A 17,332-nucleotide genomic window follows, 5' to 3' on the forward strand; every position below is an offset into this window, starting at 1 on the left:
ATATATATATATATATAATGAGAGAGAGAGATGTAAACACCTCTATATAAGTGGGTTCATTCCACATGTAGAGGTGTGCTTGAGAGATGTACCATTGAGAGTTTTAACGTGTGTTAATTATGTAGATTTAGTTCTAGATCCCTTATTGTAACACCTTTCATGATAGAATACATCTCTTAAACACCGAAATCATAGTGTTCTTTATGTGTTCTTTAATTCCGCATGCTAAACCAACGTTAATAATTCACATAAAATATTGCGTCCCAAAAGCTATATCATGTGAGAGAAAGACTTGAGGATAAGACACTTAAGGTTGCTATGCTAGGAAAAGATTTGTTGTTAGAAAATGATGCTAGGATGTTGAATGAAACTCAGTTAGATATTGCTTTAAATCAAAAGGATTTAGCCCAAAAAGAAATTATATGTATGAATCAATTAATAGAGAAGCTTTTTAATGAATCCGAAACAATTGAAAACTTAGTTAATAATGGAGCTGTGGACAACACCTATAATTGGAGATGGTCCAATGGATACTCAACCAATGAAGATTCAACTCCCGGATTTAATGTTGATCAACATATGTCCCACCGGATCATGAATTTCATTACCCAGTTAATGATAAAACGTTTCCTAAAGACATAAGATGCCACTTCAGTCGACCTTATGAACTAAGTAATAATTGTGTCATCGAGGAAATTCTTCCTGATTCCTCGGATTATCCAAATGATCAAATAACCATCAATTATCCCAATTCTCAGTCTTCCTCGGATGTTGATGAGGAAATTGTTGTGGAAGGACCAAAAACAATTGTAAACTGTCCATCCTTGCCTTCCATAAAAAGTCCTAATAGTGAACCATGTTTGACATACTCTACGGTTGTCTAGTCATCCACACCGTAGACCACAGTCAAAAGCATAGTGACCATTCAGTCTATTATTCATGAATTACTAATTGAGAATTTTGAATATGGTCAATGTTCACAAAGTCCTGAATTCTCTAGTTCAGATGGATCAAGTCCACGTTTTTCAGATAGTCAAGGCTTTTCTGGAAACCACAGTTGGACAATTCTGACTGTGGTTCTCCAAAAACTCAAGCAAAACAAGCTTTCAAAGAGGAACTCAGGTCTCCAAAAAAAACCCGGGATACTGAATGCAAAATAAATTTCAAAAGGGTCAAAGTTTCAAAACAAAAGAACTTACAAAAATCCACTACTGCCAAAACTCTTTAAAAAATCACAGCAGTCAAAGGATCAGACAAAATCGAGTGTACAACAACAAAAAAAAAAAATTCAAACACTCCTACGAAATCTCAAAGTCATGTCTTTTCAAAGATACTCTTTTCAAACATATTCCTTAAATGATCCGAAGTTGAAAGGAATTTTACCAACTCCTAAATCTTCAAAATCACTTCAATCAGTTGTCAGGACAAAACCTAGGAGTAATTTATGTGCAAAACCTTTTTCAAATTCCGAAGGCACTGTAGCCAAACACCACACACAAACCAGACATAAGTCTTGGACTCTATCCTCCAGACCGTTGCCCAAGTTTGGTGTCTAGATAAACGAGAAAAATCACACTTTTGGATTTTATCCACTGAAAACGTTATGTCCCATCCAACCTCGTAACATTCCAAAAGTTACCAAACCCCCGTGACCAGGTCTACAAACTGACACAATAATTGTTCCTACAACTCATGTACATGCATCTAGTAAAAAAGTCTCTCATGTGACTCCAGGATCCAAACATGTTTGGGTGCCCAAACTAACCGTTTAATTTCGCAGGAAATATCCAAAGAGGAACAAGAAGATTAGTGGTTAATTGATAGTGTCTGCTCCTTGCACATGCCTAGAAGGTTAGAATACCTTCGCGACCTTAGGCCTACATGTAATTGTGGAAATGTCACGTTCGGAAACAACACCGCTGGAATCATCAAGGGATATGGTGTATTGACCATGGGAAATTTCACAAATCAAAAGGTTGCTTACGTAGTAGGCCTCAAGCACAAATTGATCAGCGTGGGAAAACTATGTAAAGCTGGTCATAGGGTTGAATTTGATAATGAATATTGCTACATAATATCACACCCCAAAACCAAGAACGGCGGAAACGTTTTGGGGCGGAGCACGTCATGTACAGTATCACAACAATGTAAAGTAGTAAACAAGCAACAACATCATCCATTGCATTAATAATATAATTGTTATACAAGTGTTCTGTCAAATTTTGATAAACACTAAAGCATAAATCAAAATGAAAGATAAGTCTTGAACAAGCTCCATCTTCCTTTATCCTTGCATCGGTACCTGTCTATGATGACCTGAGGATACAAGTAATTTTGAAAGCGAGTATCAACTTTGTAGCTGGTGATATCATAAGTATTTTAGTGTCTTAATTTGTATGTAGGAATTTGTAAGTTTATGAACTGTAAGTATAAAAATGTTTGTAAACTGTAAGTATAGAAAATGTTTGTGAAACAACTGTAAATTTTTGAAAAACTCTAGAAATCCCTATGATTCCTACTTTTATATAAAGGTGTCTTCTACCAAGATGTAACACCGTAAATTTCAAAACAAAATTTTCAAATTTTCATAAAACATAATTCAATTAATATTCATAAAACAACCATATTAATTATCCAATTCAAGTCAATAGAAAGTCCCAAGATCACAAATGTTAAAAAACTCTGTGTGTGTGTACGGATCAAGCCGGCGCCTTCCCGCGGTCGTCACTAGTACCTGAAACAATAACATCAAACACTGTAAGCACAAAGCTTAGTGAGTTCCCAAAAATACCACATATAACACATATTAGCCACTCGAGGCTATAACTCTATGGGTCCGTGCACCCAAACTCTGTGAACCCTCAGGTTCTAGCTCTGATAAACATGCACCACATAAATCACATAGAAATAATGCAGTACAACACATAACATACACAACATACAAATACTCTATCATATAACTCTGGTTACCTACTCAAGGTAAAGTATAGTGAAAAGACTCACCTCGCGTATCTCGGTATCTCACGAATCCTGGAAATCCCTCGTGCTCGATCCTCCGAGCTCTAATCCTCCTATAACAACATATGTCTCTAGTTAACACTTTATATCTTCTAAGGTTGACTATCCCTAAGAAGTCAACACAGGTCAACTTTGGTCAACGGTCAACGGTCAACTTTGACCAGACTCGGCGAGTGCGCTATGGCGACTCGGCGAGTCTAGACGTTTTCACCAACTCTCTAAAATTCCCTTCCTACACGTCGAGTATTCCCCCCTCACTCGACGAGTTCCATCTGGAAGAATCGCGGGGGCCACCCCGACTCAACTCGCTGAGTCTCAAGAACAACTCGGCGAGTCCCAGTTCGACTCAGTCCACCTGTCGTCCCTCTCCAACTCACCCTAACTCACTAAGTCAAACCATGACTCGATTAGACCACTCACTGAGCGAACCTAAGGCAATCTTCAAACTACTCGCCGAGTCTGATGAACAGACTCGGCAAGTCCATGCTATACACCCACTCCAACTTGCTTCTAAGGTCAGATCTGCTTCCACAATCTGTAGATCTGGCCACCCTAGACTGATTCATCACGTAAAGCTTCTATCTTCGTGCCCATAACACACCCCATGGCTCATAAATAGAGTTTTGACCTAAGGCATAAGGATTCCAATCCAAAACCTCCATTGATTCCCAAAAAGCTTGGGCAAAGGGACACTCTGGACCTCCAAGGGTCCATATCTATGGTTTAAACCACATAAAGGACCAAGGGGGCACTAGATCTTGCCACAAAAGGGTTCAACAAACCCTAAATCAAAATAAACATCAACAAGGAAGAAGATAACTCGAAATTATTACCACAATAGCGATGCTCTGGACTCCAAACTCTCAGAAGTGGCTCCATTTGCTTTCCCTTAGCTAGTTCTCTCCTTCCTTGCAAAAATGACACCTCCAAGATCAATAATGGCCTTCTACTTTGCTCCAAACGCTCATACTCAATTAGGGTTTCACTCAAGGGACTGGTGAGCACAAATGACGGCCATAAGGCCCTTTAAATAGGTCCCAAACCCGAGAAATTAGGGTTTCATTACACAGTGCTGACTCGCCGAGTCCAGGTGCGATCCCGCGACCAGATCCGCGACCCTACTCGTCGAGTCTGAGCTCCAGCTCGCCGAGTCCCCTCTTAAAACACCAAAAAAACATAAATATACAAGATACCTGAAAATCCGGCTGTTACAACTCTCTCCCCACTAGAACTAGACTTCGCCCTCGAAGTCTCGCTCTGAAAACAGCTCCGGATGCTGCTCCTGCATCATACGCTCTGGCTCCCAGGTCATCTCCAATCCCCTCCGGTGTTGCCACTGAACCAACAACAGAGGTACCTCGTTATTCCTCAGAACCTTGATCTTCCGATCTCTGATGGCCACTGGTCCCTCGGCATAATTCAGGCTTGCATCCACCTGAATATCCTCTAACGAAACCATTGCCGATTCATCGGCTATACACTTCCTCAATTGTGATACATGAAAAGTGTCGTGGATCTGCCCCAACTCTACTGGCAACTCCAACCGATAGGCTACCCGGCCTACCCTCGCAATCACAAGAAATGGTCCTATAAACCGGGGCCCCAACTTGCCCCTCCTCCTGAACCGAATCACTCCTTTCCAAGGGAAACCTTCAGGAGAACGAAGTCGCTGACCTGAAACTCAAGCTCGAACCGGCGCCTGTCCGCATAACTCTTTTGTCGGCTCTGGGCGGTCAATAACCTCTGTCTGACATGTTGTATCTGCTCTGTCGTCTGAATCACGATCTCTGTACTGCCCATCACTCTCTGCTCAACCTCACCCCAACAAATGGGGGTCCGACACCTCCTACCATACAATAGCTCAAAGGGCGGCATACTGATGCTCGAATGATGGCTGTTATTGTAGGAAAACTCCGCCAAGGGTAAATACGCATCCCAGCTACCCCTGAAATCCAACACACATGCTCGAAGCATGTCTTCAAGCGTCTGAATCGTACGCTCACTCTGGTCGTCTGTTTGGGGATGATATGCAGTACTAAAATGCAGTTTAGTACCCAACTCCTCATGAAATTTATTCCAGAATCTGCAAGTGAAATGCACATCACGGTCCGAAACAATCGAGATCGGCACCCCATGTTGAGATACCACTTCTCTCACATAAACCTCCGCCAACTTCTCCACCAAAGAACTCTCACTGATGGCAAGTAAGTGAGCACAGTTCATCAACCTATCCACAATCACCCAAATTGCATCAACTCCTCTGGCAGTCCTCGGCAATTTGGTGATGAAATCCATAGTGATCTGTTCCCACTTCCACTCGGGAACCTCCAATGGCTGCAACTTGCCATGCGGTCTCTGGTGCTCGGCCTTAACCCTTCGGCAGGTCAAACACCTCTCGACAAACCATGCGACGTCCCTCTTCATACAGGGCCACCAATACTCTTTCCTCAAATCCAAATACATTTTCGTAGCCCCGGGATGGATCGAAAATTTCGATCTATGTGCTTCCTCCATCAAAGTAGTACGCGTACCGCCCACAAAAGGTACCCAAATCCGGCCCTGAAAAGTCATAAGCCCTCGACTATCCGAAACGAACTCTGAAACCAAACCAACGACCTGTTCTCTCTTCTGCATCTCCGGTTGCACAGACTCGGCCTGTGCCCCACGAATGGCATCCAGAACTGGAGCTATCACGGTCAATCTCAAACATACATTTCGCAGTGGAGTACTCTCAGCCCTGCGGCTCAACGCATCAGCTACCACATTAGCCTTGCCCGGGTGGTACAGGATCTCACAATCATAATCCTTGACCACATCTAACCACCTCCTCTGCCGCATATTTAGGTTAGGCTGATCCATCAAGTACTTCAAGCTCTTATCGTCCGTGTATATCACACAACGAACCCCATACAAGTAGTGACGCCAAATCTTGAGGGTGAACACCACTGCCCCCAACTCTAGATCATGCGTGGGATATCTCGTCTCATGAGGCTTCAACTGCCTCGATGCATATGCTATCACATGTCCCTTCTGCATCAGTACCGCTCCCAACCCTAAAATTGATGCATCACAAAATACTACAAAATCTTCCATCCCTTCCGGAAGAGCTAATACCGGGGCTTCGGACAACCTTTGGCAAAGCGTCTCAAAGGAGGTCTGCTGCTCGGGACCCCACGAAAATGCAACACCCTTCCGGGTCAATCTGGTGAGTGGCACCGCGATCTTGGAGAAATCCTTGATAAATCTCCGATAGTACCCTGCCAACCCAAGGAAGCTCCTGATCTCAGAGGGTGACTTTGGCACCTCCCAACTCATCACCGCCTCAACCTTGGCCGGATCGACCAATATCCCTTTCTGATTAACAATATGTCCCAGAAATAGGACCTCCCGCAACCAGAAATCGCACTTGGAAAACTTTGCATAAAGTTTCTCCGATCTCAAAACCCTAAGAACTTCTCTCAAATGCTCTTCATGCTGCTCTCTAGATCTCGAATATACCAGAATATCATCGATGAATACAATCACTGACCGATCCAACATCGGCCTGCATACCCTGTTCATGAGATCCATGAACACAGCCGGGGCATTGGTGAGCCCAAAAGGCATCACCACAAACTCATAATGCCCATATCGCATCCTGAACGCTGTCTTCTGGACGTCCTCATCCCGCAATCTCACCTGATGATAGCCCGACCTCAAATCGATCTTGGAGAACCAAGATGCTCCCTGTAACTGATCGAATAAATCGTCGATCCTCGGCAACGGGTAACGGTTCTTGACCGTCAGCTTGTTCAATTCTCAGTAATCAATACACATTCGATGCGAACCGTCCTTCTTCTTCACAAACAGAATGGGCGTTCCCCACAGCGAGCTACTCGGCCGAATAAACCCCTTCCCTAGCAGCTCCTGAAGCTGCGAGGATAACTCTTGCATCTTTGGAGGTGCAAGACGATAAGGCACCTTAGCGATAGGCGCGGCCCCCGGAACCAAATCAATACTGAACTCTACTTGCCTCACGGGAGGCACACCCGGTAACTCTTCGGGAAAAACATCTGGAAACTCACGCACCAGCGAAACCTCCTCCACTGAACTCGGTCTCTCGGAGATCACCCGCGTATCCATCATATATGCGACAAAACCCTTACAGTCCTGCTGTAAACACTGCCTCGCCCTAGCGGCCGAACAAAAGGATGATCCAGAACGTGTACCCTCACCGTACACTGAAAGAACTCCCCCACTAGGATCTCGTATGGTCACCAGCTGACGCTCACAGTCGATAACCACGCCGAATCAGCTCAACCAGTCCATGCCCACAATGACACAGACATCACCCATCGCAATAGGAACCAGATCAATCGGAAACTCAACCCCAAAAATCTCTAACACACATCCCCGGAGGACCTCCGTGGCACAAATCACTCTATCGGATGCTATGGAAACCCTCAGAGGCCGACTCAATGCCTCACGACTAACACTGATATGTTGACTAAAGGCCAAAGATACAAAAGACCGACTCGCACCCGAGTCAAATAACACTAAAGCAGGCACAAAGTTCACAAGGAAGGTACCTATGCATAACATAATATAAGCATAATATCTGAACACCAAAATAAATACATAGAAGGAAACGTACCAGCCACAACATCGGGTGCAGCGCGGACCTCCTCCGCAGTCAGCTGAAAGGCTCTCCCTCGAGCTCTCGGTGCGTCGTTCTTTACGGGCCGACTCTCTGTAGCTCTGAAGGCGGCAGGAGCATATCCCTGAGATGCTCCGTGCAACAGCGGACACTCAGCCTTTCGGTGTCCGGTCTGGTTGCAATGAAAACACACTGCAAACCCCTTGGGGCAGTCCTTGGCCATATGCCCCTCCTTGCCACATTTGTAGCAAGATCCCGCTCGACAGACTCCATCATGACCCTTGCCGCACTTCCCGCAAGTGCGGCCCTTCTGGCTCCTGGGTTTGGGATCAGCGGGCTTGGCCCGCTTGGCTGCCGGCTGGACTGTGTCTCAAGCTCAATCTCCTTCTTCCGGGCATTTGCCTGAAGCTCAGCAAATGTCCGATACGAGGAGTTCGCGGCGAAATCCCGAATATCCCGTCTCAAAATGCTCAAGTAGCGGCTCATACGTGCCTGCTCAGTGGACACGTGCTCAGGGCAGAACATCGCCCTCTCATGGAACATCCTCGTGATCGCTGTAACTGACTCAGTACCCTGCTTGAGGGTCAGAAACTCCTATGCCAAACGCTCCCTCTCTACCTGGGGAACGTACTCATCCCGGAACATGGTAGTGAACCTATCCCAGGTCACCACCGAAAGCTCAGTAGGCGTAAAAAGCACCGTCACAAACTTCCACCAGTCCTTCGCTCCCAAGCGAAGCTGGTTCAGCGCGAACCGAACCTTTAGATGCTCAGGAGATGAGCAAGTGAAGAAGCACTCCTGCATATCAGATATCCACCTCATAGATGCCACCGGATCCTGTGTCCCATCAAACTCTGGTGGTTTGGTGTTGCTGAACTCCCGAAACAGCGACGCATCACCTCCCTGGGGTCTCGCTGCAGCGATCGCTGCGGTAGCCGCTGCAACAGCAGCCTCAGAAAGAGCGGCGTAACGCTCGTCAAATGTCTCAATCAGTGCGGTCTTAATAGACACGAACATCTCTGGTATCTCAGCTCTGATGACCGCAGCCACCTCCTCATGAATGATCTGTCAAATCTCCTCATCACTAGCTCCGACACCCTCCGGCATATAACGTGTCCTCACCATGATCAACCTCTGAAATACAACATGTGATAAATTAGAATTCAATCGAGCATACTCACACTCGACAATCCATCCCTCTTTGATTCTTGGTATCCCAAAGATTCTTATTTGGACCGTGCACCACCCAGTGCTTTCAGTAGTACGGGCCCAATACTACTGTCCACACCATCTCAGTACACACCCCAAATCTTCCTCTTCGGATCCCAAATCCCAAGTACTCTATCATGCGTAGACCACTCTCTAACAGATCTCTCATAAGCCCCTCGCTGCTACCTACCCACACTCAAGCATCTCATAGCAGCTCACATCTCCCTAGGCTAAGGCATCACAAATAAGGCCACTCTAGTCCTAATAGCAATACCTAGCCTACACTAGCATGCAGATACATCATATCAATATCAATATTACATAATATAAAGGTATTTTGGGGATTCACCGTTCGGGTGCTGACTGATCGTACACACGTTTCTTCCTGGAATTTGTTTCTTTTTCAAGAAAATCTTTTACTCTTAGAAAAGTTAGGTTTTCTTTTGAAAATATCTTTCCAAATCCTCAGTTTGAATTCAAATACTAATGAAGGTGTACCCGAATCCCTCAAACCTAGGCTCTGATACCAAATTGTAACACCATAAATTTCAAAACAAAATTTTCAAATTTTCATTAAACATAATTCAATTAATATTCGTAAAACAACAAAATTAATTATCCAATTCAAGTCAATACAAAATCCCAAGATCACAAATGTAAAAAAACTCTGTGTGTGTGTACGGATCAAGCCGGCGCCTTCCCGCGGTCGTCACTAGTACCTGAAACAATAACATCAAACATTGTAAGCACAAAGCTTAGTGAGTTCCCCAAAATACCACATATAACACATATTAGCCACTCGAGGCTATAACTCTGTGGGTCCGTGCACCCAAACTCTGTGAACCCTCAGGTTCTAGCTCTGATAAACATGCACCACGTAAATCACATAGAAATAATGCAGTACAACACATAACATACATAGCATACAAATACTCTATCGTATAACTTTGGTTACCTACTCAAGGTAAAGTATAGTGAGAAGACTCACCTCGCGTATCTCGGTATCTCACGAATCCTGGAAATCCCTCGTACTCGATCCTCCGAGCTCTAATCCTCCTATAACATCATATGTCTCTAGTTAACACTTTATATATTCTAAGGTTGACTATCCCTAAGAAGTGAACACAGGTCAACTTTGGTCAATGGTCAACGGTCAACGATCAAATTTGACCGGACTCGGCGAGTGCACTATGGTGACTCGGCGAGTCTAGACGTTTTCACCAACTCTCTAAAATTCCCTTCCTACACGTCGAGTATTCCCCCCTCACTCGACGAGTTCCATCTGGAAGAATCGCGGGGCCACCCCGACTCAACTCGCCGAGTCTCAAGAATAACTCGGCGAGTCCCAGTTCGACTCAGTCCACCTGTCGTCCCTCTCCAACTCACCCTGACTCACTAAGTCAACCCATGACTCGATTGGACCACTCATTGAGCGAACCCAAGGCAATCTTCAAACTACTCGCCGAGTCTGATGAACAGACTCGGCGAGTCCATGCCATGCAACCACTCTAACTTGCTTCTAAGGTCAAATCTGCTTCCACAATCTATAGATCTGGCCTCCCTAGACTGATTCATCATGTAAAGCTTCTATCTTCGTGCCCATAACACACCCCATGGCTCATAAATAGAGTTTTGACCTAAGGCATAAGGACTCCAATCCAAAACCTCCATTGATTCCCAAAAAGCTTGGGCAATGGGACACTCTGGACCTCCAAGGGTCCAGATCTATGGTTTAAACCACATAAGGGACCAAGGGGGCACTAGATCTTGCCACAAAAGGGTTCAACAAACCCTAAATCAAAATAAACATCAACAAGGAAGAAGATAACTCGAAATTATTACCACAATAGTGATGCTCTGGACTCCAAACTCTCAGAAGTGGCTCCACTTGCTTTCCCTTAGCTAGTTCTCTCCTTCCTTGCAAAAATGAAACCTCGAAGATCAATAATGGCCTTCTACTTTGCTCCAAACGCTCACACTCAATTAGGGTTTCACTCAAGGGACTGGTGAGCACAAATGACGGCCATAAGGCCCTTTAAATAGGTCCCAAACCCGAGAAATTAGGGTTTCATTACACAGCGCTGACTCGCCGAGTCCGTATCCTGGACTTGCCGAGTCCAGGCGCGATCCCTCGACCCTACTCGGCGATTCTGAGCTCCAACTCGCCAAGTCCCCTCTCAAAACACCAAAAAAACATAAATATACAAGATACCTGAAAATCCGGCTGTTACACAAGACTTTACTATTCTCAATGTAGTCTTCTACCAAGACTTAACTGTTCTAAATGTTCGTTTGTTGTAAAAGTGTGTAATTTTCCCAAGTGAAATGAACACTAAATATGTAAAGGGAAATGAACACTAAATATATGTAAAGGGAAAATAAATGTAGTACTGTAGTGTTGTATTATAGGAACTACTACTGTACTAACTACCTTAAACCGGATTTATATTAAGGCATCATGTGATTAATTGCACCATACTATCGACTGGTAACAACGGCATACTAATGGTCGTAAAACGGAAAGACGTTTGGCACCCGCAGACCTGCAGGTCCGGCTGTAGCTAGCAGCAAGGTGTAGGATAGTCAATCCATTATAGATCTACACGCAAACTCACGCTCTCCCTCCAAGAGAATTCTGGCTAGAACTCGGGTCATGACACTTAAGGCATGCTCCGATACAGTGGATCACAATTATTTACGTATTCATGTATATATAATGTAATGAACTGTTCTAGCTGTAATGTATGTGCTCTCAACCTAGCAAGTATAGTAATGTAATCGTTCTAGTATCATTGTATATGTTATTCTCTAGTATAGGTGTATATGTTCTTCTCTAGTATAGTTGCATATATTCTTCTAGTAGTATGTATTGACTCATGAATGAACTGACTCATAGTATGATATTGTGTTCTAGTAATAGTTCTAGTATCTTCCTAAACTACCCATGTGGTAGTTTACTAGTAATCTAACTGGTACATATGGACATGGATGTATACCCTTGCTACCCAAGGGCATGGGATGAACTGGAAGGACCTTTTATGACTATACATGTACGCATGATATATAACTAATATTTAAATGACCTTCGGACGAGTACCTGATATCCCACCAGATCACATCTCAAGCGCGAAAAGGAAATAGGGTGGATAGCCTTCCTAAGTCTTTTAGACATTTCTTATATAACTATACATATAGAGGCATGCAATTTACAATATAAAAGCATAAATAAGTTTTGTAAAACATTTGAAACATAATTATTATCTTAAGAAAAGATCGACTTGATGTCAATTTATAAAACAATTTGTAGGAATGGGTTTGATAAAACAGTTTAGTATAAAGAAATATTTGTTTGAACACAGTTGTAAATAAGTTTGAAATGTAATATACTGAGTAAAATGTACAATGTAATAAAGAGTTTAAAACATATAAAATGTTTATAAAAATCATTTGAAGAAAACGATTTGGTAAAACGGCTAACGTGTAGTAAATCATTTGAATGTTGCATATTAATCACATGTGATTGATATAATAACTAGCATAATTCTACTTATTAATCACATGTGATTGATATAATAACTAGTATGATTCTACTTCTATCCCCCCCCCCCCCTAAAACATTTAAAAGTAGTTTAAAACATTATTTAAAGGGTATGAACTCACCTCTAGTAAGTGACTGGAATTGAACGGACTATTATCGTAGGGAAGGATCGGACAAGTGCTTGGTGTCAAGTGAAGACTTTAGACACACACAATGATCCTAATTACATATGAATACATATGTATATAAATAATTAGTGATTAAAACACTAATTATACAAGTATAATCATTTTAACGCGGGGAAAGCACTTTTGGTCAAGTGCTAGGAGGCTAATGGGTTGCAACCAAGGAGTGCAAAGCCTCTAATGGGAGTTTATGGTCAAATGACCATATGATTTCGAGTTTAGGTCCCAGGGGAGTAAACTCCTGGCCGTAAACTCTCAACGAGGTCTCTAAATGAAGTCTATCATTTATATAACTAGTTTGGTGAATTGTTTCAAGGCTAAATGAAGTGTTTGGGCTTCCTATTAACTCCTTTGTGGAGTTTACAGCCCTGGGACCATATCCCATGGAGATTATGGCCGTAGTCTCCCTTGGGGGAAGGTTTATGGTGTTTTCAAGTCACTAACACTTCAAGGTTATGATCTATGTTGGGTTCTAGGCATAAGGAAGGAGTTAGGGTGTCATTTGACCCATTTACAAGGGTTTACAGTCCAAGAACTTGTCTTGGCCGTAAACTCCTTAATACTTATGATTCCTTATGTTTTCTAGGCTTTAAACACTTTAGGGTACATGTCTAAATTCAAGCCTAAGCCTTAGGTAGTGTTTGTGGCATCAACACACCCCTAACTAGAGTTTTCGTCCCATGAACCAGTTGGCCATGTGTTTGCGGCCGTGAACACCACTAGTTCTTGGTATTTTGATTGTTTTGGGTATTAGACACATCAAGGTAATGTGCTATGCTAGTGTCTTGGCTCAATGAAGGCATTTAGGGCATTTTGGCAACAAAAAATGGAGTTCACGGCCTTGGAACATCCTTGGCCGTGAACTCACTTTCACCATTGATTTCAAATTGTTTTCATGTCCTAAACATGCAATGTAGGCTTCTAGTTTGAGATCTGAGGCTTTGAGGGACATTGGGACACTTTTAGCCATTAAAATGGAATTTACTCCCCAAGTGTTCTTGGGCGGTAAACTCCCAAATCTTGGGGTTTTGGTCCGATTTTGATGTTATATACACAATCTAAGCTATATAATATAACTAGATCGAAGTGCTCACGATTTTGGATAAAAACCCGAAGATCTGTGAGAGAGAATTTTAGCTTTTCTCTAATTGGAAATGTAACTAATGAACTATTTGGTTCAGATTTTTATTTATAGTCCTGAGATATTTTTGGCAAAAAATATTTTTATTCTCGGAACGAACTCTAATATCCTAGAGTATTGGAATAACAGTGTTGCACAAAACCCTAGTGCGTCCCCTTTCCTGATATCTCCTTAAGTGTAAATCCTGAAAACTACCAAACTTATACTTGAAGTCTGAATTTTCACTATAACTGTTGTACTTCTATTGGCTTCAAATGGTTTGTTCATAATGGATATTTTGGGTTGTCACATCATCCCCCTGTTGAAGGGAATTTCATCCCGAAATTAGAATTTAGGCAAGGAAGTATATACGAATGATCGAGTCGTGAGGAGTAAACTTCCTAATCGATTGGTTCTAGCGTTCCTAAGTGAAATAGGGTTCTCGGTTGGAATCCCAACGAACCTTCACTAACTGGCGACGTCGTTGCTTTGTTCGCTTGACCTCTCGGTCGAGGGTCACTACGGTTCTAATACGAAGGAGAGGATCTCGACGAGTGGACTTACAAGATTCCTAACGGAAAGGTATGGTTTCACGATCGAGACGCTAAGAGTAGAATGTATGCTACTGAGTTCGAGGAGTAGGTCTAGTTTGTGCGAGGCACAGGACCGATTCTTATAAGAATCTCGGAGGTCCTAACTATATTGGATTTAGCTTTCCACACGCTACGAAGCGTATTAAGCCATTCCCAGGGTGAGTTCTCCTAAAGAACTTGGTCACTCACTTGGAGTCTCCAAGGTTTCTTTTTCTTGATTAACTTCCCAGTCAAGGGCCACCCCTTGCTAGGTTAGAGTCGTAAAGGTTTCTGTAATTTGTGAGGGGTTCTGAATGAAATATGACAGTAGGTCGGTAAGACCTAGAATTTGGCGAATTTAGGTCGGTGTCTCCGGTGTCAACAAATTCTTAACAGTGTTGACAAATTACAAGAGTACTCAAAAATTTCCACATCACTAATAGTGTGTCTTAGGAAATTTTGACTATTCAATTCCAAAACTCGGGTCCAGAGAACTTCGCGAAAAGTACCTTTGAAGGAAATGTTTCCATGGGTTTCTTCATACTAATAGGGTAGATACGTAATTCATTTCATGGATAAATGACGAACTAATCGAAGTAAGAAAGACGCACCCTACTCATACAACTCATGAAAACTATGGGTGTATTGGTCCTATCCGAAGGGTATCACTATGGACTTGAAGTGTCCGCATCGAGTTTGGAAGATAGTCTTACGAATATCCTTCCCCAACACTCGAACTGGGGATATTCGGATCTCAGATCCATTTTTGAAAGTAATTCTTTCCTTGCGTTTGCTCAACTATTTCATCTATGCGAGGCAATGATAACGATTTCTTATGAAAAATCTTGACGGAGTCCTCGATAGCCGAGGAACATACGGTGCGATCCGTCTGTCTCTGGAAGAATATGACCCGGGTTCTCCAGGGTCAGAAGCCTAGTCTTCTAATTCTATTTCTGTGTAGTTTGTTAAGTTGTCCAGGCTGTTCTTATGTCTCCGTAGGTGTTTAAGTTGTAGGGCGATCCGTTTATGGGAGTCATACTGGATTCTAAGTTTGTTCATATGACGATGTGATTACTCGTAGTGTTGAGCAGTTCTCCGTCCTGAAGTTCATATTAGAATTTATACTTGGCTCACAATCACAATTTCGTGTATACGAGTCGTATATAATTAAGATTGAAAAGGTAGTCGAATAACTGATTCTTCTTTAAGCTCACATCCCATCGGGGAAAAAGAAGTTAAAGTGGAATCATCAATTCTAAACCTGTAGAACCTTGATTATATATCACTCTTATATATACATTCCTCAGTGATAGATCAATGGTATGAATCCTTGGATTGAACTTGACGTACTGCACGAGTGGTACTTTGGGGGTTTCTTCGGAAAGAAAGGAACTATGAGGTACTCCTGGCATGAGTACTTCAGTGTTCTAGTATGAAGGTTTCACTAAAATACATTTACTGAAAAGGAGACGTACGTATGAATCTGTTTTTGTGAGGATCAAACTGAATCGAATCATATGATAATGTCGAAATCATACCGAAACTTAAAGACATTAGATTTGAACATAAGACGTTTACAGACAAAACACAACCGTGCAACCATGAACAGAGTTACAGTACTTTAGATTTACTACAAGACCATTGCTACGAATAAGATATACTACAAAAGACAAGTATACGCAGCACGAGCATCCCTATACCGACAGGATCCCGCAAAAGGTAAGACTCTAGTTGCACTAGTTCTGGATAGTTTATAAGTCTGTTACAATGAAATGCCTTAATTACATTAACATGGGTTCCGAAGCAGGTTCTCACGTAGCTGTGATCCTGAGAATCCTCCCATCTGCGCCAGAGTTCTTTGCTATAGTGCAATCTTTCTTGAAGTGCTCTATCTCCCTGCATTGGTGGCACGACTGGCTAGTACTAGCTTTGGTGACGGGATTGCAGTGCTTGGCCAGTGTTATGTGGACACGAGTGCCTTCCTAATTACTCCACCTTGGAAATTGCTTCCTAAAGCGTTCGACTTTATAAGTACTCTCGTGTGTAGGGTTAGTCCCGATGAAATGGACTTGAGTGATGGGTCGTGCCGGTGCTCGACAGCCACGAGCATAGTGCCCTATGTTTAGGCAATTGCAACATTGCATCTCATGGCAAGCCCCATGATGCTGGAAACTACACTTATCACACTTCAAGAGTTTTCCCTCGTATGGACTGCTCGGTACAGGAATGGCAGGGGTCTCCACTTGTTGCTGTTGCATAGCCAACCTTTGGGATCTCTTGCGTTCTTTCCTGGCTTGACGCTTTCGTTTCTTGTTCTCTGCTTTTCGGCTTTGCAAGCCTGTGCCTGTTACTGTTTGACGACTTCCTGGATGGATACCACAATTCGAAACCTCATTCTCATCAGCAGCATGGACTGTGCTGATAGTGCTATGGTGCGCAAGGACCGCGGTTACGGCAGCCACCACAGCAGCTGTAACTGCTGTTTGAAAGGTAGCGGCGTCCATAGGAAAGGCGGAGGTTTCGTCGTTCAACTGATTGCTTCCGGATGACGACATGATTCTGTAACACGAAAGATAAGGATTTTGTGAGCGATTCCGTTTGACCCTTGATGTACTTAGATTGTTCATGAAAAGAGTATGACTATGTTCTCGAAAGTTTGGCCTACATCCCTATGATGCAGTCCTTGTACGGAATGGAAGTATGTTCGCGAAGGCTTGACCTACATCTCTATGATGCAGTCATAGTACTGAGTGGAGGTGTGTTTATGAAGGGTTGACCTACATCCCTATGATGCAGTCCTAGTGATGAGAGAAAGTGAGTTTGGACACTGGTATCAAGATGTTTATCGTTCAAGACGAGGTATCGATGGTTGGCGAATAACAGGATCCAACCACTAAAAGAGACTTAGAAATGTCTTCGGAGCTAAATTACTATAGTCCAATGACTTGACTAGAGTAGGTTTCAGATAGACTCCAATGGAAGTATGATGAGAGTACTTGAATAAAGGAATGACATAGAAGTTAGCCGACTGTCAATATCTTTGATATTCACGAC

This window comes from Lactuca saligna, chromosome 6, assembly GCF_052625555.1.
Source record: "Lactuca saligna cultivar CGN05327 chromosome 6, ASM5262555v1, whole genome shotgun sequence".
Classification (NCBI taxonomy): domain Eukaryota; kingdom Viridiplantae; phylum Streptophyta; class Magnoliopsida; order Asterales; family Asteraceae; genus Lactuca; species Lactuca saligna.